General features: G+C 36.5%; 2 pseudogenes; both read left to right on the top strand.

Annotated features, from left to right (window-relative positions):
- Positions 1-17,308: 17,308 nt before the first annotated feature.
- Positions 17,309-18,787, top strand: LOC122893620 (annotated as a pseudogene).
- Positions 18,788-19,499: 712 nt separating this feature from the next.
- Positions 19,500-19,593, top strand: LOC122896919 (annotated as a pseudogene).
- The last annotated feature ends 285 nt before the right edge of the window (positions 19,594-19,878 follow it).

Below are 19,878 nucleotides of genomic sequence, written 5' to 3'. Positions count from 1 at the left end.
ACTTGAGGAATACAGTCTTTCTTAGACAAACAAAATTGAGCAAATTTGTTTCCAGTAGAGTTGCCTTGTAAGAAATCTCAAAAGAGAGAAGGAAGTAATATAAGTCAGAAACTCAGATCAACAAAAATAAAGGGAGTGCATCAGAGAAGTAATAAAAGGTTAAGCAAAATTTCTATTTGTAGGTGAAGGTTGGTTCAAAATAATGGCAAAATGTATAAATGTGTATATATATATGTATAGGTGGAATAAATGACAACAGATGACAGCAATAATACAAGGGGCAAAAAAGAAGAATTAAGAATATTTTGCTATTAAAAGTTACTTTCACTACCATGAAGTAGTATAATGTTACTTGAAAGTGTACCTAGACTGGGTATATTGCAAACTCTAAGTAAAATCAAAATAAGTAAAAGAAGTGTGAAAGACAAATATAGAAACAAAGAACAAGAATAATAAAAAAGAAAACAGTAGCAAATATGATAAATATTAATCCAGCTATCTTAATAATTGTTTTAAATGCTAATGATCTGACTATATAACTTAAAAGACAGATTCTCAGGGGGTACCTGGGGGGCTTAGTTGGTTAAGTGTCCAGCATTTGATTTTAGCTTAGGTCATGATCTCGGGGTCATGAGATCAAGCCCCATGTAGGGATCTGTGCTGGGCATGTAAGCTGCTTAAGATTCTTTCTCTCCTTCTTCTTCTGCCCCTCACTCCACCCGCCCCCCCCCACACACTCTCTCTCAAAAATAAAAAAAAAAAAATTTTAAATATTATAAAATGCAGATTGTCAGAATGGACCAATAAACAAGACCCAGTTATATTTCTTACAAGAAACTTGCTTTACATATAAAAACATATATAGATTTAAAGAAAGGAATGGAGAAAGACCATGTTAACACTAATCAAAATAAGCAAAGTAGATATATTAATTTCACACAGAACAGACTTTAGGGCAAGAATAGTTATCAGGGATGAAGAGAAGCTACACACAGCGATAAAAGGGTTAATACTCTAAGAAGGTATCATAATCTATAATGTATAGACACCTAACAACAGAGTGTCAGAATGTGTGAGGCAAAAACTGATAGAACTGCAAGGAGAAATACATGAATTCACTATTATTGTTGGAGACTTTAACATCTTGTTATCAGAAATGGACAGATGTGGCAGACAGAAAATCAGTAAGGACATAGCTGAACTCAAGAGTGCCATAGATCAAGTGGATGTAATTGACATCTATGAACTTCTTCATCCCAAAACAGCAGAGTTCTTCTCAAGCTCACATGGAACATTTATCAAGATAGACTACATTCTAGGCCATAAAACATAACTAAATGCATCAAAAAAAGAAAGAAAGAAAGAAAGAAAGAAAGAAAGAAACCATACAATGTCTGCTCTTAGATCACAATGAAAGTAACTAGAAATACTTGGTGATCAAACAACACACTTCTCTTTTTTTTTAAATTCAAGTATAATTAATATACAGTGTTACATTAGTTTCAAGCATACTGTATAACAACTCAGCAATCCTATACATTTCCCAGTACTCATCAAGATGAGAGTACTGTTAATTCCCTTCATTTATTTTACCCATCCATCTCCCCTCTGGCAACCAGGAGTTTGATCTCTACAGCTTAAAGTCTGCTTTTTGATGTGTCTCTTTTTTCTTTGTTAATTCATTTTGTTTCTTAAATTATACATATGAGTGAAATAATATGGTATTTGTCTTTCTTTGACTGACTTACTTCACTTAGCATTATACCCTCTAGGTCCATTTATATTGTTGCAAATGTCAAGATTTCATTCTTTTTTAAGGCTATGTAATATTTCATTGTTTTATATATCACATCTTCTTTAGTTATCTATGAATGGACACTTGAGTTGCTTCCATATTGTGGCTATAGTAAATAATGCTGCAAAAACATAGGGAAAATTTGTGGGATTCAGAGAAGCAGTATGAAAGAGAAATTTATACCATTAAATGCACATATTAGAAGTGAAAGATCTAAAATCAGTAATCTAAGCTTCTATCTTAGGAAACTAAAAAAAAAAAAAACAATAAATCCAAAGTAAACAGAAGAAAAGAAATGATAAAAATTAGAACAGAAACCAATGAAATTGAAAACAGGAAATGAATAAAGCAAATAAACAAAATTAAAAATAGGTTTTTTAAAGTATCAATAAAATTGATAAGATTCTAGCAGGGTAACTAAGAAAAAAAAAAGAAAATACAAATCACTAATATCTGAAATAAAATAAGGGTCATCCCTACTGATTTCTAGGACACTAAAAGATAATAGAGGAAAACTATGAACAATTCTATGCTCAGATTTGATAATCTAGATTAAATAAACCAAATCCTTAAAAGATAAATTAACAATCCAATTAAGAAATAGAAAAGATCTGAACATATATCCAAAGAAGCTATTCAGAGGGCAAGTATACTTTAGCAAAAATGATCAATATTGTATTTCATCAAGGAGTTGAAAATAAAAAAAAAAATGAGATATCACTATGCACTACTTAGAATAGTCAAATCCAAAACATTTACTACAAACACTGGCATGATTGTGGAGCAACAGGAAAGAATCAAAAACTTATGTCCACACAAAAATCTGCTCATGGATGTTTATAGCAGCTTTATTCATAATTGCCAGAACTTGGAAGTATCCAAGATGACACTGAAATGCACTTCATAGGTGAATGGATGAATTAACTGGCCAACTTCTTGCATCTGAATGTGGTAGAGAGATCAGAGGGGAAGCAGGAGTCTTTTGACTCTTATAAGGGCAGTGATCTCAGTCATGAAGACCACACCTCACGATCTCATCTAATCCTAATTACCTTTCAAAGGTCCCATTCCCTACCATCTCATTGTGGGGTAGGATTACAACAAACGAATTTTATGGAAACAGACATTCAGTCCATAACACTCTTCAAAAAGCAAGATGGTTACTTTTGATTAGATAACCACTGTTATCTAAAGTGTTTTTAAGATTTAGGAAATTTTATTTTTATTGTTTTGTTTGTTGTCTTTTTTTTTTTTTTTTTTAAGGTTGCGGTGTTAAATCGGTAAAAGGCACAAAAGTACTTCATATTCTTATGTGGGAAATGGGAATTAATAGAGAAATATATTGTGGAGGTGTCCAAAAAAGTTTTTACAATAGCCAGAATATAGAGGATACATTAAGAGAAATGAAATCTCACTACTATACCTGGTAGAAATAAGCTCTGACCTGTATCAGAGCACTTGCTTGTATTTCAAGTGAGAAGCTATCCTTTGATCGCTATAGGAGGTACAGCTTTGTACCTCAATAGGAGTATGTTTCAGCAGGAAGATTCAAAACTGTTGTTGTTTGGGCTTAACAATTTTTTTATCTTCCTTCAGTTCACTGGAAAGAACTATGGTTCTCAAATTTTAATGTGCATTAGGATAGCCTAGAGGATCTATTAAAATCAGATTTCTAGCTCCCAAACAGATCCTGGTTCCGTAGATCTAGGGTGGGGACCTTCCTCTTCTAGCGAGTTCCCAGGGGATGCTGATCCTCCTAATCAAAAGAACGTATGTTGAGAACCTGTGGGCTTGAATATACTACTGGTTGAATGTACGTGTATCCTCAGAATGTACCAAATTGTTGTTTTTGACACCAACAGAGACCATCTTTCCTACTTTATATATACAGCCCTTCGGATATGAATTGATTTTTTAAAAATGTATTTTTTAAATTTCTTTTCAGTGTTCCAGAATTCATTGTTTATTTACCACACCCAGTGCTCCATGCAATACGTGCCCTCCATCATACCCACCACCAGGCTCACCCAACTTCCCACCCCCCACCCCTCCAAAACCCTCAGATTGTTTTTCAGAGTCCATAGTTTCTCATGGTTCATCTCCCCCTCCAATTGCCCCCAACTCTCTTCTCTCCATCTCCCTATGTCCTCCGTGTTATTTCTTATGCTCCACAAATAAGTGAAACCATATGATAATTGACTCTTCGCTTGAGTTATTTCACTCAGCATAATCTCTTCCAGTCCCGTCCATGTTGATACAAAAGTTGGGTATTCATCCTTTCTGATGGAGGCATAATACTCCATAGTGTATATGGACCACATCTTCCTTATCCATTGATATTTTTACTTTTAATGAGCTCCCATAGGGTAGTAACTTTTGCAACGAGAAGAAATATACCAGAGGAAACCTGAATTTGAAGTAAGGAAGTTTGAGTCCCAGCTTTTTCACTTTTCTGTGTTCAGCAGCTTGGGCTGATCAATTACTATCAGAGGCTCGCTTTCTTTCTGTATAAAATGGGAGTGATACCAGACTCCCACAGCTGTTTTTGAGTGTTAAATGGGATGAGGCTATGTGAAAGTGTGTTGTAAACAGCAAAGTACTCTACAAATGTAACAGCTTATTATTATTGATCATATTATTGATTTCAGAATGCCTTCCCACCTTCAAAAATTCTGATGTAGAAAAGATTCATCACAGAGGGTGAGTTTTGTTGACAGACGACAGTAAGCAATCGATAAATATTTATAGACTAATTGATAAAATAAGGCAGATTCAGATGCTGATATCTTACAATATATAGACAGATTAACTAAGAGAACTCTACTATTCACTTGTAACAGCAGACTAAGAGAAATTGATTGAATACAATTGAACAAGTATTTATTAAGTGCTTCCTTTGTATCGGGTTCCATGATTAACCATTCTCTGTTCATGTTTTAAGTTATTTCAAATACCAAACACCAAATGAATTCCCCACTTGAGACTCAATTACTTCTTTGAAAATGGGCCCAACAGAACCAATAATTTAGCCCAGGCTACTCTGCTTTGAATTTGAATTTATTCAGTATAAATCCCCATACATCATATTAGTATAGTTAAATTTCTATCTCCAGCTTAGTGATCTAAACAAAGGATGTTAAGTGAAAAAAAAATTACAGAGAAATACAAATTTAGTATGATCTCATCTCTACATATTTTTAAAAATCCATTATACATGCCATATCTGGAGAAATGGAAAACAGGAATGATACATACCAGTTAATGAAAGTTACCTTGGAGGGGAAGAATAGAGGGGAAATTTAACATTTTACTTTGTACATTTTTTTATAGCCATGCGCATTTATATAAGAATATTGTACTGAGAACAATTAAAAGTAAATGGTAATTTAAAATATTTTTACATATATATCAGTACACCTACAGAGAGCTACTGCTTGGGAAGCATTCTCCCACATGATAGGTTTGTATTTCCCTTCAAAAATATCGACCCATGAATGAATCATTAGGCTTCCTGTCCTTGCTAAAATAGAATCCCAAACCAGTTCCTTTAACAGGTTATTTTTCCGTCAGCGCTAATTCACGTGGTTCCTGTGCTTTGTGTGAAAATGTACCACTGCTGAGCCCTGGGCTTCCCTTTGAGCGGTCAGTGAGAGTGATGTCTAATCAAGAACAACTTTCCCTGCAGGATTCCTTCCTGTAATTTACTTCCCACTGATTCTCAGGGAGGTGATTCCGCAGTACAAATACATTCTCTGTTTAATCAGTTCCCTTGATTTCTTTCTGAAATCCATAAGAAGATAGCATTGCAATAACACCATCTCTCTGGGGCAGCTTTAGACACTTCCAGCATTTTGTCAACAAGCCTTTTTGGAGCAGAACCCCGCACTAGGCACTAGAGCTGGGTAGAGGAGAGCAATGAAATAGAAAAGGACACCCTGTCTCCATGCCTAGAACATAAAACCAGGAGAAAGGAGTGAGAGATCTGGGTCTAAGGAGAGATCAGAATAGAGTAGAAGGAAGCTGTGAAAAGCAGCAGAAGAATTAAGGAGGGTGAAGGAAAGGAAAAGTCACCGGATCCCATTTTGTAGCAAAAAGAATTCTTTAAAGGTTTGAAGATCAATGAACCTAACTTTGAAATTTGAATTATAATGTCAAATTGAAAAGATAGCAAAAGCTTCTAAAGCCACCCTAGATATAAAACATTAATTACCCAAAGAAAGTTTAAGTAGAACCTACTTCCATGGCGCTCTTGCCCAGCTCCGAGCTGCCTTAGCTAACAGTCATATTCTACCATCGTCATTTGTCTGAATGTCTGTCTCCACTCTGGACCACAAACTGTTCAGTGGCAGAAATTCAGATCTTTATCTCAGTTCTGCAATGATGGCTGTATTGCCCAGACTTCATAAATATATTGAGTAAGTACACGAGAATCTACATTGGGTTTTGTTTTGTTTAGTTTTGAAAAGTTAGTTCCTGAAACAATCTTATGCTGAAAGGTATTCACAGTTCTTCTAGAAAAATCTTGGATGCTCCTGTACTAGACCCTGTATTTTTTAGTTGCTATTCTTTAGAATTCTGCATGTTCTGTTCTCACAACTTTATTCATTCTTTTCCTTTATGTGGAATCTCTAGTATATCCCTTTTTTCTTTTCATTTTTCCTTAGACTAACTTCCAAACTCACCTTCTTACTCATAAAAGTTTGCTTCTGAATTGTCAGTGCAATACAACTTGTTGGTCCTTTTATTTTGTTCTGCTTTATTTTAAAGCAAAATAAAATGAAATTGAAGGAAACTTGTCAAGATAGCTGTTGAGAATGGAACTCTGAAAGAAGAACTGCCAACAGTTTTTTTTTTCTTTCTGAGTCTGAGAAAATCACTATGATTTTGTTTTCCTTTGTGTGACTCCTTTTCTACACATTGCTTATCTCTGTGGCAAGTAATAGAAAGAAGGGAGAGGCCATTTTAGGATGAACCTGGCAGCTTGCAGGTGATTCCAGGCACAGAGGAATTCCAGACCACCCCCCCACCACCACCATAGAAAGAAGTAAAGAAACCAGAAGACTAGGAAGAGACAAGAAAAGAACAACTGAAGGTCATGCCAGGCAAGAGATCAGGCCTAATAAGCAAATGCCAGATGGAAGTCCAATTAATTCAGAATGGAATCTGGGGCAAGGAGAGAAAAGCTGCTAGAGTAAATGAATTAATTTTATAGGGAATTATAATGCCACACAGATCCAAGTTGACAATCTGAATGTCAAACTGCAGTCAATCTTCAAACTTAAATCACACCTGGTGGAATTCTTTCTTGACAACCCCAAAGTGTTTTTCTGAACTCCTTTAGTTCTCAAGGTATACCTCTCCCAGTAGAGAGCCACCGATTGCTACTTTGGATTCTGGTAACTTTTTATGTTTGGTCTGTGATCTCTTCTGCTGTATTATAAATTTCTTTCTTGAAATATCTATGTGGTTTATCTATTACACCATAAATATAAAATTGCTGCAGTAATAATTTTCCTGATATGAGCAGCTAATGATATCAAAAGTCCTCATATGAATAATATTGTTAGGCCATCTCAAGTCAAATTCAAAAGCTTAAAACCTCCATCCTCCAGTACCTTGCACACTGAACAAAAGTGGTAAGAACTGATGCCATGTCATTGTTATATGGAAGATATTCATAATAAATATGTTGTCGATGAACCCTAGACCCTGAAGTCACTCTTCTAGTTTCTTCACACCATTTTTTGGTTTGTTTGTTTATTTGTTGTTGTTGTTGTTTTTTGAGAAAGAGAGAGTGCCCACATGTGTCACTGGTTTAGGGGGGCAGGGGGAGGGAAAGGAAGAATCTTAAGCAGGCTCCCAGCCCATCCTGGAGCCAATGTAGGGGCTCAATCTCACCACCCTAAGATCATGATCTGAGTTAAAATCAGGAATCGTATGCTTGAACGCCCAGGAGCCCCAATTCCTTCATACTCTTAATAGTACTTGAAGTTACTGTGTTCTCTTTTTTACTGTCTTTTCCCCCCCATTAAAGTGTAAGCTCTGTGTATGCAAGGAGCATCTCTGTCTTGCTCACTGCCCAATCTTGAGGGCCTAGAGAAGTAGTGCTTAATACGTATTCAATAAATACATACTAAATTGAAAAAGTGTTGTAGATTCTGACTGTACAATAGGAATTATGACCCTAGAAGAAGAAATTAGGCAAGAGCCTGATTGATACTTTTACGTTATTTGATATAACATAAAAGTAAATAACGTAAAAGTAAATAAGCCATAGACCTATATACAAAAAAGCAAAAATAATTTTAGAAAGGGAATAATACAGCTTCTCAAAGGCCAACATGAAGAGTCTAGCTCACTTTTTTCCCAGTCTTGATAAAATTCCCCTCAGTTTCATGGCTTTTATTGTGTTTTTTTGCCTACCACCATGGATGTTCAAAACATCTTTATAATTAGGTTATATACTAAATTGCACTACTGAGACTATTATCCATAATAGAACATTTGTCTTGCCATTTGAAGTCCATCTTTCCATGTTATCTCCTTGATTAGTGCACATTACAGGATTAACTCACAAAGGACATTTCACTCACACACTGGTTTCTGTTCCCTACTTATATCAAGCATAAGAGTGCTAAGTCAGTGGGGCCCCACTGGGGATCAATATGGCACCATTTAGTTTAGATGGAGAAAATCCTGTCCTAAGCATTGGGAAACCAACCTGTGCATGCGGAGGTGTATAAAAGAAAGTCTCTGTAGCCTTGTCAATAAAAGACAAGTTAGAAACAACCTAATGTTTCATTACCTTGAAAATGGATGAATACATTGTGATATAGTCACACGAGGGAATATTTCACAGCAGTCAAAACAAATTAATTACATCTATATCGATTAACATGGATGAATCTAAAAACATAATGTTCAGTTAAAAAAAAAAGGTATAACCTGCTTTACAAAATATAGGAAATCTTACCCACCAACTTCTTGGAAGAGAGGATTCTTCAAAGAGCTAGGCAGCCATTTATCAGATGGGGACTTGCCCCAAAGTACCATATTTTTACTTAAAACAAACAAACAACAACAAAATCCTTCCAGATATTGCTATTCACACTAACTGTCTCCACCAGTCTGCTTACCTGTGTTTTCCATTCGGGAACAGAAAACTAAGCATCCTTTCATTAGCGTTTTTCTTCCTTAAGTAACATAGAAAGCAAGGTAAGAACAGAGAGAGGCATAGAAAGTAAGAGAAAAACAGAGTAAAAGGCAGAGAGGTTAAGAAAATAAAAATTTCCAATCAGAATCAAATCTGTCACTGAGAAAACCTTGATAATTGTTTTTATTAAAGGAAAACACAGAAGCTTTTCATCTGCATGTTCCTGGCTAATTATTCAGTTCTGCACTTCCCTCTGCGTATCCTGGAGCGGTACTAAAAGGTAAGAACTGATTCTGATGAGTTGGTTAACCACCATTAATGTTCTTGATAATTGACTATTTAGGTGTGACATTTTATTTGAAAAGAAAAAGAGAAACTCTTTCTGGAACAAAGAAGTTGTTCTCAGGATTTTCAATGTTTTTAAAATAAATACATAGAATTTGAATAATTTAAGACCTTCAATGTCAGGCTTTGAAAAACTTAAAAGCGTAAGTAAAAATACTTGTGGATAGCCTACAAACAGTTTCTTCTGAAGTGGGATTATTAATTATTGAACTTGTCTGTACCAGATTAGTTATTTTGAGTTGTTTTGACTCAATTTTGTAGCCACATTCTCTGTGGCGATATTTAGTTCCCTTTAAACTCTATTTTACAATCATCTTGCTTCAATTTCATGAAGTTCAGATTTATCCTAAGCAATTTAGAGGACATTCGCACATACTCAGTTCCCTAACGCAGCAGTCATCCTATCTCCTGACTCATTTTATTACAAAGGAACAGATGTGATGGGAAAGGTGATGGGGGGGGGGGTGGCTGGGAGGCAGGGCAATTGACTCTTTTTAAATTTCATATTTCAAATGGAAGGTAGCACACTCAATTTTTTGCATTAAAACAAAGGGGTACATTTATAATAGCACCATAACATTTATGACCGGGAATGACAACAGAACAAGTCAAACAGCTTCTCCAAATTATGTCCTCATTTTAGAAAATCAAAGGCCTCTAGAAGCCAATCTCTTAACCCAATTTTCATTGCAATGACTCTCTTTGACTGACGATATTAGGACCATCCGAAAATGTGAAGTATGGCGAACTTTTTCTATGTAGAAACAGCTGATTCCATTACTAGAGAAGTCCTACTGCCCTAAAAGTCTTCCTTATATCAAGCTTCAACTATTTCCCTGAGTTTATACCCTTTAATTTCTATCTTCTCTTAGAAACAACCTAGTTCAAAACTCTTACCTCCAAGGGCTTCATAGCCCTCAAACTAACTCAAAACAACTTTCTCTCTCTAATCTTCCCTACTTTAGGATATTTATGGTTAACTTTTGTCAACAACTGCTCCGGGACACAAGATACAGAACCCCCATTACCTTGATTGCCCTCTCTTCAGATCACTTTTATCTGACATTCAGGATAGTGATGAAAATTCCCAAGTTTTAGAGTCAGAGAGCGCTTGTTTGAAATCACAGCCTCGCTGCATTTTTGCTATGTGACTGCATAGGATAATGTTGGTTGATTTACCACTCCTTCGTTGAGTTACTGCTCCTTAACTTTGAGTTACCGCAACCTCAACGTTGAGTTACCACTCCTCTTCCAATTACCAGTAGCAATCCCATTTTTTCCCATCCTGGAACATCCTGAGAATTTAGAAACCTGCTTTCCCTGAAATAAAAAGTACCTAGGAGTTCACATTCCCCTCGGGTGAGTCTCCACAAATTACTGCTCAGTGCAGAGGTATGAAAGATTGAGTTCCCTTGCTTCAGAGTTGGGTAACCTTGAGGCTTACCTCACACTCTGGAGCTCCCCTGTGCTCTTAGCCTAAAGTCACCTCTGAGACTCTGTCAAGTTTCTTCCTTTCTGGATCTCTCCACTTCCCTGCTCTGCTTCTCCCACTTATCTCTTGGTTTCTCCTGGAAGTACTTTCTTAGTAAACCACTTGGCCTAGAATTCTTATCTCTGGTTCTGCTCTAGGGAAACCTAGATGAAGATGAGAAATTACTATAATCTCCAAACTCATTTTCTGTAATTTGAAGTGGGATCAAAATTGCACCTATTTCTGGGATTACTGTAAGGCTCAAATGCGAAAAAGCATATAGCATGATATAGTTTCTGGCCTGATACAAATGTTCACTAAAAGGTAACTTATCAGATTCTCTGGGCCAAGAATTGAATGTGACATTCAAGCTGCAGAAAATTCAGGTTAATAGGTAATCCAGTTTTCGCTAATGAAGCCTAAGGATGCGGTCTTTCCTTGAGAGGAATGGCTACCATGGAATTAGAGCTCACTGCAAAGCTCACTGCTCAAGACTTGCACACCGTGCCCAGGAACTGCTCAGAAGCCTTTGCTGGTTTCTTTTCTCTTGGCCTTAATTAGCAGTGAGCCAGAAAATCCTGATCAGCAGCACTTTTTTGATGTCGTCTCTGGGGCACCTAGAGGAAGGATGTTTCCAATATGAAACAGAGAAAGTCAAAATCTAGAATACTTGTCCCAAATGTTCATTTCAAAGAGCTCTCCAAAAGATTAAATGTGATATAAGTCTATATGCCAAAAAAGTCTAGGAAAACTGAGGCTTTCCAGTCTTTGTTTGGCACATCAGACTGCATATTTGAGAGGTTCAACGCTGTGCAACCAATTATGAGATGAGATTGGTATTCCAGGGTTGCGTTCATCCAGCTGCAGAGCTCAATCAGGGTTACACGCGCAGCTGAAGGAAACTGGGCAACAGTTTTAATTAATTGGCAATTTTGAGCCTCTCATGCTAAAGCTGCCTTAATGATGGAAAAAGAAATGATATGGGAAGGCAGCACAATTTGAAACATGCAGATTTCCAACTCTGAGCTTTTAAGCAGCAACCTATCATTCACACAGTGATTATATGCTATAATATTTTCTAGTTATAAAAATCTTAAATAAATGAAAATCAGCTTAGAATTTTGAGTTTGCTAAAAGCTTTTTGGCTTCTAAAAAGGATTTAACTGGATTCTAACATTGTTTTGCACTTGAGTAACTACTACAACTATTCTATTTATTTGCATAATGTACCTACTATGATTGCTAAAAAGGAAACAGTGATTTATGATTTATAAAGTCCTATTATAAATTATTATCTCATTTAACCCTCAAAACAAGATAGAGTAACAAAAAAAAACCAAAACCAAAAACAAAAAAACAAACCATCAACCCCGTTAGAGAAAAAGACAATAAAGTTGTGAATGTTTTTAGTGGTGATGTGAATCTACTGACTTCTATATCATCTTTCCAAATTGCATTGTCAGCTCAACTCACATCAATTTATCTATCTATCTATCTATCTATCTATTTACTTTGAGGGGAGGGTGAGGGACAGAGAGAGAGAGAGAGAATCTTAAGCAGGCTCCAGCCCAAAGCCCAAGGCCCAATGAGAGTCTAATGACTCTCGGATCATGAACTGAGATGAAATCAAGAGTCCCACCTTAACCAACTGAACCGCCCACGTGCCTCACATCAAACTATCATGTAATCTTGCTGATTTTTCTAACAGAAAAAGAGATTATATTTTATCATGATCCAAATATCAAGGGAAATGAACCCATTTGTAACGTATCATCTAGTTCAAGTCCTACTTAGTGGTAAAAAATAATCATCTTTCCTTCAACCCTGACCCAACTGGAATCCCAGCTTCTACCTTGCTTCTCCTGTTAGACAATGTGTGTTGGAGTCTTGTCACTATCACCCTCATATTCTTGATAAGCAAAGCCCAATTTTTGTTTGGTAATATGTTTCCTAGATAATAAATGAGTTTGCTTGGGAATGCACAATTACAAGGGAATTATCATGCTTAGGCATTGCTTGGGAAGAGTTTACAAGCTCGCTGAACATAGAAAAATATATACAGGTACACGGAGAGCAAAAAAGTGCAAAACTAGATAACCCTAGTTTAGTGTTTAGTGAGGCTTTAATCAACACAGGTTTAGGGAGGCTTTAATCAACAGAGAGCCCCAGTGTTATAGAGACGGTCCAGGAAGTTGTAGCTGAAACGACAGGTGCATAGCTATCGCTGATCGCGTGCATTACCAGTTTTGTGCTCATAGGCTCTGTGTGCCTACATTCCTAGCCGCCAGCTCCCCGGTGTCTCAGTCAGAGGGAAGCTGAGAATACTTGCACAGTTTTGCCCCTCCCCACCAACCAGGCCCAGACTAATCAATGCACCTGGATGAGACAGTTCAGAGATGTCACAACACTGTCTCTAGATCTCCCCTGCAAGGCTGAGCCCAAGTGACACTCTATGGGACTTCACTGCACACGGTGGCCATGCTTGCTCCCTTCTTCTCACCCTGGGTCCCCTCTCCTCCTCACCTGCCCACTTTTTCCTGCACTGTCTTAATACATCACTTTCACAGAAATCCTTTTTTTCTTTGTTTACTTTTGGAAAGTTCACTCTAAGGCAGAGAAGTCTGAAACTTATCTGGGCCTTAAATATGCTTTAGATTTGAGTGGTATGTTGAAAGTTCCTTCTCTGGAGGGAGAATGTTGTGAGCAAATGCTTGGGGAGTAGGGCTTTGTATGGTTTATGTAGGTGGGAGGAGGTGTGGCAAGAAGCCTTTCTGATGGATAACTCTGAGAGTGGTAAAGCCGGGGAGCATAATTTTGGGTAGGTAGGATGATAGAGCAGAATAAGATCAAATAAGTCCTAAAGGGGGAAAGAGGGGGGAAAAAAACAAAACAAAAGAAAACAAAAAACAAAACAAAACAAAACAACAACAACAAAAAAACCCCACAGATTTTTGAACTTAATGTGATAGGGAGTGGGAAGACATTTTAAATCCAAAGCAGAACATGAAGAAAGCAGGGTTTTCTAATTGCATTTTCTAAAACATGGTACAGAGCTCCAGTTTCTGTAGATGCCCTGTGGGGAAAAAAAAAAAAAAGGTTCTCTGGTCAAATGATGTTTGAAAACACTTTCTACATCTAGCTCATTGATGATTACCAAATGACCATAAATAAGCCTGTGAAAGCTGGGGTCAAGGATTAGTTTTGAGGGTTTTTTAGTATCTAATCTTTCCCAGGTTGAGAACTACGCTCTAGTGTAGTGCTATTCAAAGCATGACCCACTGCTGGTAAAGAATCCTCTCGTGCTTTATCAAACATTCCTAAACACGCTTGCCCACTGAACACTGTGGGGAAGTCATTCTCACGAACACATTATAGAACAGGTTTTCCTGTGAAACTGCTTTAGGAAATTCTGTTTTTAGGAAGCTCGGTGGAAGCAGCAGAGACTGGATGGATGCCAAAAGCGTTGTTAGGGGCAAGACCAGACTTGCGGCCGGAGAAATGTAAAATAAACTAAGAATTGGAGATATCTGAAAAAGTCACTGCATATTATAAATGGGGAGATTGGAAGACTAAAAGAACCTGAATTTCCCAGCCCCACCAAAGTGGTGTAACACAAATGAGTCAGTGTAGTAGTATACATTCTCTCAGATTTCTGAGATATTTAATGGAAATAGAGATATATCTAATAGGGATACCTAATGGCAGATATCTAATGGGAAATAGGAAATTGGACAGCATCTTGAAGTGAAAAAAAAATTTTAATTAAAAATTGAATGAGTCAGTCCAACTTGGCTATGTTATCCAACATGATTTTAGAAATATTAAAAGGTAATTTTACTGAATTTAAACATTAAATTGTTTTAAAAGCTTGTCTGTAGTTTCAGTTAAGCTCAAGTAACATAAGGACAGGTTTTGATATCATTTTCTGGGTAGGATTTTTTTCAAATTTTAATGAGCCAATGAAATGACTGGAGATTCGGTTAAAATGCAGATTTCAATCTAATAGGTCTGCATAAGGACTGAAAATTTGCATTTCCAACCAGCTCCCACCATGGTGTAAGCCTGTGGTCCAAGGAACACACTCTGAGGAGCAAGAGGTTCAAAGATAAAGTCCAGGGTATAGTATAAATGCAGGGACCCTAAATTAGAATTATAATAGAAATTATTTCTCTTCCGTCAAGTATTTACAGTGTTCTTTCACCGTTCCATTTGTTCATTTACTTTATTAATTTTGAAGGATGGTATTCACTGCCAACTGAGGATACTAGAAAAGAATGAATGATAGGGAGAAAAGATGTGGATAAAGGAAATTTCAAATGAGATAGGAAGACCGTGGGAAGCTCAAGGGCAGACTGATGGTATACTTTCAGAACGAGGGTTGGGTACAGGTGGGACGTTCCCATGGCTAATTTACACATTATGCAGGGGAAAGGGACTGTTTTATCAAGATATATTTTTAACATTTTCTTTTTCCTTCTGAGTTCTTCTTTTTACTGTTAATTTTATACATGCTGTGGGCTGAGAAATATGAAAAAAGATTTCCTTTTAATAGCAATGTTACCTAAAGCCAACCACACCAGTTTTTAACAGAATCTTTCTGCTCTATTATATTTTGTTATTTTAATAAACTTTATTCTCTGAGGAAGTTTCCAACACCACTTCCTTTGTTTTTTGTATGTCAGTACCTTCTCGATTCTAAAAGCATAAGCTTGCCTAAGAAAAAAGAGAAAAAACATTCTTGTAATCATTTGTATCCAGAGTACAATGGCAAAAGAGAAATGGTGGTTTTCATTGATTTTCAGATGTATCTTTGTTACTCTGTGGAAACAAAAGCAAGGGGATTTAATTAATAAACCTTTGAAATGCTGGGGTTTTTGAAATAGCAACGATGAAAACATAAGCTCTACGCTATCGTTTTTCATCAGATGGTCCTACTGACCATATCTGAATATTTTAACTTAGAGGTCCACCTTAAAATTAATAAGAGAGTAATAAAAATAATTGTTCATTTTAAAATCCTCATGTCATTACAGGATGTTATACATAAAACAAGTTCTCATTTTACTTTTAAAATATGACTTTACCTTTATGAGATATGCAATGTGTTTTTCAGAAGATTTATAGGTAAACTTTGTATTATATTATTAGCCAGCCATAGCTTCCTCTATGGATTAAAGAATTAAAATGTTAATGGGAAATTCATGGCTCAGGAATTAGAAAGCTTCCTTTTTCCTCTGAATGACTAAGTATATATTTGGCTCTTTTCAATATCGTGACCCAAAAAATTCATTAGATTTACATTAACAAAGTGAGCAGTGTATATTAATCTTCTTAGTGTAGAAAAAAGGTAAGAAAACTAACAACTCTTGAGTGTCTTTAGTGTCCCAAGTACTATCAAAGGTGCTTTCATTTAGTTATTTCATAAAATGTAACCAAAATGTAGGTCTGTAAATTAGAAAAGAGAAAACTATAGGCTACCTTCAAATAATCAGAGTAAAACAACCCATAAGAAAAAAATTCTAATTCAAGGAATGTAATTTACTGTGACAGTGAATAATTTATGTGCCCCTCCTGTGAAACTTCACAATTGATAAGAGATCCAAAATACTGAAAAGGAAGTCCACAGAGGATGGGGGTCCACCAGATCCCCCGTTTAGGACTAGACCATTGAAAATGGATCTGAGAGTTTCTCAGATTTCTTTCTCAGAGACCACTCAATTTTATGCTTGCATTTCTTATATCCAAGGCAAAAGAAGAAGACACAGAACTCTGCCTTAGCTGGAAAGTTTGTACTTGACTTGAGTTTGCAAACCATGTATTAACAAACAGTTGACTTCAGAGCAGTTCAGTCTTTAAGGATTGAGTTAGTAGAGGAATTAATTCCTATGGAAAAATTTTGAAGTAGAGAAAGTTACCCAAACATTATGAAAATACGTGGGAAATCAAGTATGAGAGTACCTGAACAAAAGTTAAACAGATAAAGCAAATAAAAAAGGGAATTTAAAAATTATATCCAGAATTGTATGAGTCAAAAATTTTATGGCCAAGAATCAGTGTACACACATCTTTCTGTTGCTTTCCACTGGGGATCACTACTGGAACAACAACAACCAAAAGTCTTTAGAAGAATTTTTGGACACAATCCCTTCACACTACCTTACTTCAGTCTTGAGCACCTATAGTTTTGTTTTGATGGTTTTTTTACAAATTTGCATTGAAATGGTTGTATTTCCATTTTACCAGAAAATATGCATGCCAAAATGAGTTTGAAGTTTTTCATAGTATACTGTTTACTATAACTGTAGATAGAAGAGGAAGAACATGTATGTACCTATATTAGATTTTTTCCTTTTACAATTAGATTTTTAAATTTCTTTTAACTGTCTCTTGAACTTATTTAAATTGATTTATTCCTTTTCTGTGAAATATTACCTTATCCTCTACTAAATTGCTTTTTTGGGGTCTCATTTTAATGGCTAAAGTTATTTTTAATTTATTTCAGATACAAAATTTCAAACTACTGCCGAAATTTGTTTTACGAAAGATGATATTTTCCAGCAATTCCAGAAAATACATTGAGATTTTGGATGCGTATAACAAGTACAATGTCCGTAATTATTACAGATGATTAGGAAAGAGGGACTAAAATAATCATACAGAAGTGTCACCAATATACCATAGGAGGTCCCAAGATGCACCCCATGCTTATAATTTCATTTAATCCTCATCACAACAGTACGAGGTAGGTTCTGTTGTTACTATTCCAAGTAACCAATAACAAAAATTATTTTAGTTCATTTTTAAGAAAAATATTTTTGTAAAAATTATACATCCTTTCTATATGAAAAGAAATTTGATCAATTTATAAAAGGGCAAAGAAGAAGGCAAAATATCTCCAAAAACTCATCACACAAGAAAAAAAATTATTAGTGTTTGCTGAAAAAGTATTTCAGAAGTGTCTTTTTGCATGTGTATGAACACAAGGGTGTTTTTATATATTATGGCTACACAGATTGACAGATCAGAAATAAGAGGACAGACAGATGAATAGATAATAGAGATGAATATATAGAGTGGTGATAAATAACAGATAGAAATCCAGCTAATGGTTTGAAAAACAATTTATTTTTTTTCTTCTCTTTCCACATACATGACCAACAAAGTCATCAGTGTATGACAGAGGTGGTAAAATTAGGATGCCTGAAAAAATGCAAAGAAAAGGTACTATTTAATATCTGATATTCAAAACAGGATTTTAAGGAGACTTTAGGCTCAAAAGTCATACATCATTAAAAGGAAAAAGAATATTTTATGTTCTTTTCTCTTCCCTTTAGTTTATTGAGAACCAGTCTTCAAGGAGTAGCCCATAAAGTCTTCAAAATGGGACTTCCACACAGGAAGAAGTCCTAGATCACTTGCATTTTGCCAACTGCGGTGGTCAATTCTCAATTAGCCTGTGACATAAAGGGTAAAAGATGGTCTCTGCCTCAGCCCCTCCTGTAGAGGCTGACAAGAGGTCAGCGGGCTGGGGCAAACCAAAGGGCAGGCAGGTTCTTGCAGAGTCGTGGCCCGGCCACGGGTACAGGCCTGGTCCATAAACAAGACCACTGAAGACCACGCACAGGCCGGCCACCTGGTCGACCTCCTGAAGTGGCTGCACGGGCTCAGGGTTCTTTACTGGAAGCTGGATGCTGACAAATCAAACGATCCGGGATTAGGAGAGATTCGAAAAGGGAGAAACTACTCCTGGACAGATATAACAACTATATGCAAGAATAAACACCCAAATTATGAAGAAAAAATTAAGATGTTCAATGAAGAGGATTTGCACCTGGATGGCGATCAACGAGATCTTGGCCGACAGCGGGTACTTTGATGTGGAGCGGATCCGCATTTTCACCGAACAAGGGGACATGTGGGAGAAGCGGCTTGGACGGCGTACCACCTGCCAGCTGACCATTGCGAGGCTCAGGGACAGTACCCAGAATTTTTGGCGCAGAGCAGTCGTGCTCCCAGGATCTAGCTCACCCTTCGCCCTTGCGAATGTCCTGAACGTGATCACAGCAGAGAGCCCGTCCTTTCTTCTTGGTTTTATATTTTAGACCAGGGGCTAAGAGAGCTTTCCTTTGCAAGATTATATGATCAGGCTGTGTTTTAATGAAAGGAGCTTTATTATAAAAGTGATTTTTACATGGAAGCAACTGTGGGAATGTGGACAAAGTATATTCATTTGAACAAATTCAAGACCCGGTTCAGCAGTCCTTTGTTAGCACAGGTTTTCCACTTTAACCTGAATGAGAGTCGTGTCTCCAAATGTGAGTCCCGAGCTGCTCCTTTGGGACTTGTCTCTTCAGATGTAAGCAGATGTCAGTCAATGACATGTCTGCATTGTAAGAAGATACCATAATAGATGACAGGACTGGTCAGATAGAAGACACTTTTCCCCCAAAACTGGGTACAGAGTGCTGTGGGGAGCAAGGTCTCATACTAGTGGGGGAGTGGGGGGGGGGGCATTTGGAATTGCTACACCACTTTTTTCTCCAAAATAAGGTAGCTGTCTTAATTTTATACTCTTGGTTTGGAGTCCTTGTAATCAGGTACATATGGTTCATTAAAATCTCCCCGTTTAGATCCGTTAAAAAGGGAGGGGTGGTAAAGGATGCTTAACTACTTCATAAGTTTATAATTGTAATTACTACACCTGTACAGAGTTCTTTTTTTTAAATTTCTTGGATATCGCTTCTCGGCCTTTTGGCTAAGATCAAGTGTGGAAATTGTTTTCATTTTTGTTATCATGTATATTTTACTCCATATTTTTACATAACCCATGCTGTCTGTTAAAGTATATATGTTTATATTACAAGACATGTATTATTACTTATTCTTTTTACTAGTATGATGCGAATAATAATTCACATAATAGTGATGATTGCTTGGTTAATAATGCTTTGGGTCAACATAGAATTCTAACTTTTCTTCTTCGTTTTTTAATATGAAGCCTCTCATTTTATTTTATTTTATTTTTTCAGTGTACCAAGATTTATTGTCTATGCACCACACCCAGTGCTCCATGCAATATGTGTCCTCCTTATTATCCACCTCCGGGCTCACCCA

The sequence above is a fragment of the Neovison vison genome, chromosome 1 (genome assembly GCF_020171115.1).
Source record: "Neovison vison isolate M4711 chromosome 1, ASM_NN_V1, whole genome shotgun sequence".
Taxonomy (NCBI): domain Eukaryota; kingdom Metazoa; phylum Chordata; class Mammalia; order Carnivora; family Mustelidae; genus Neogale; species Neogale vison.
This window is presented reverse-complemented; position numbering and strand designations above follow the sequence as displayed.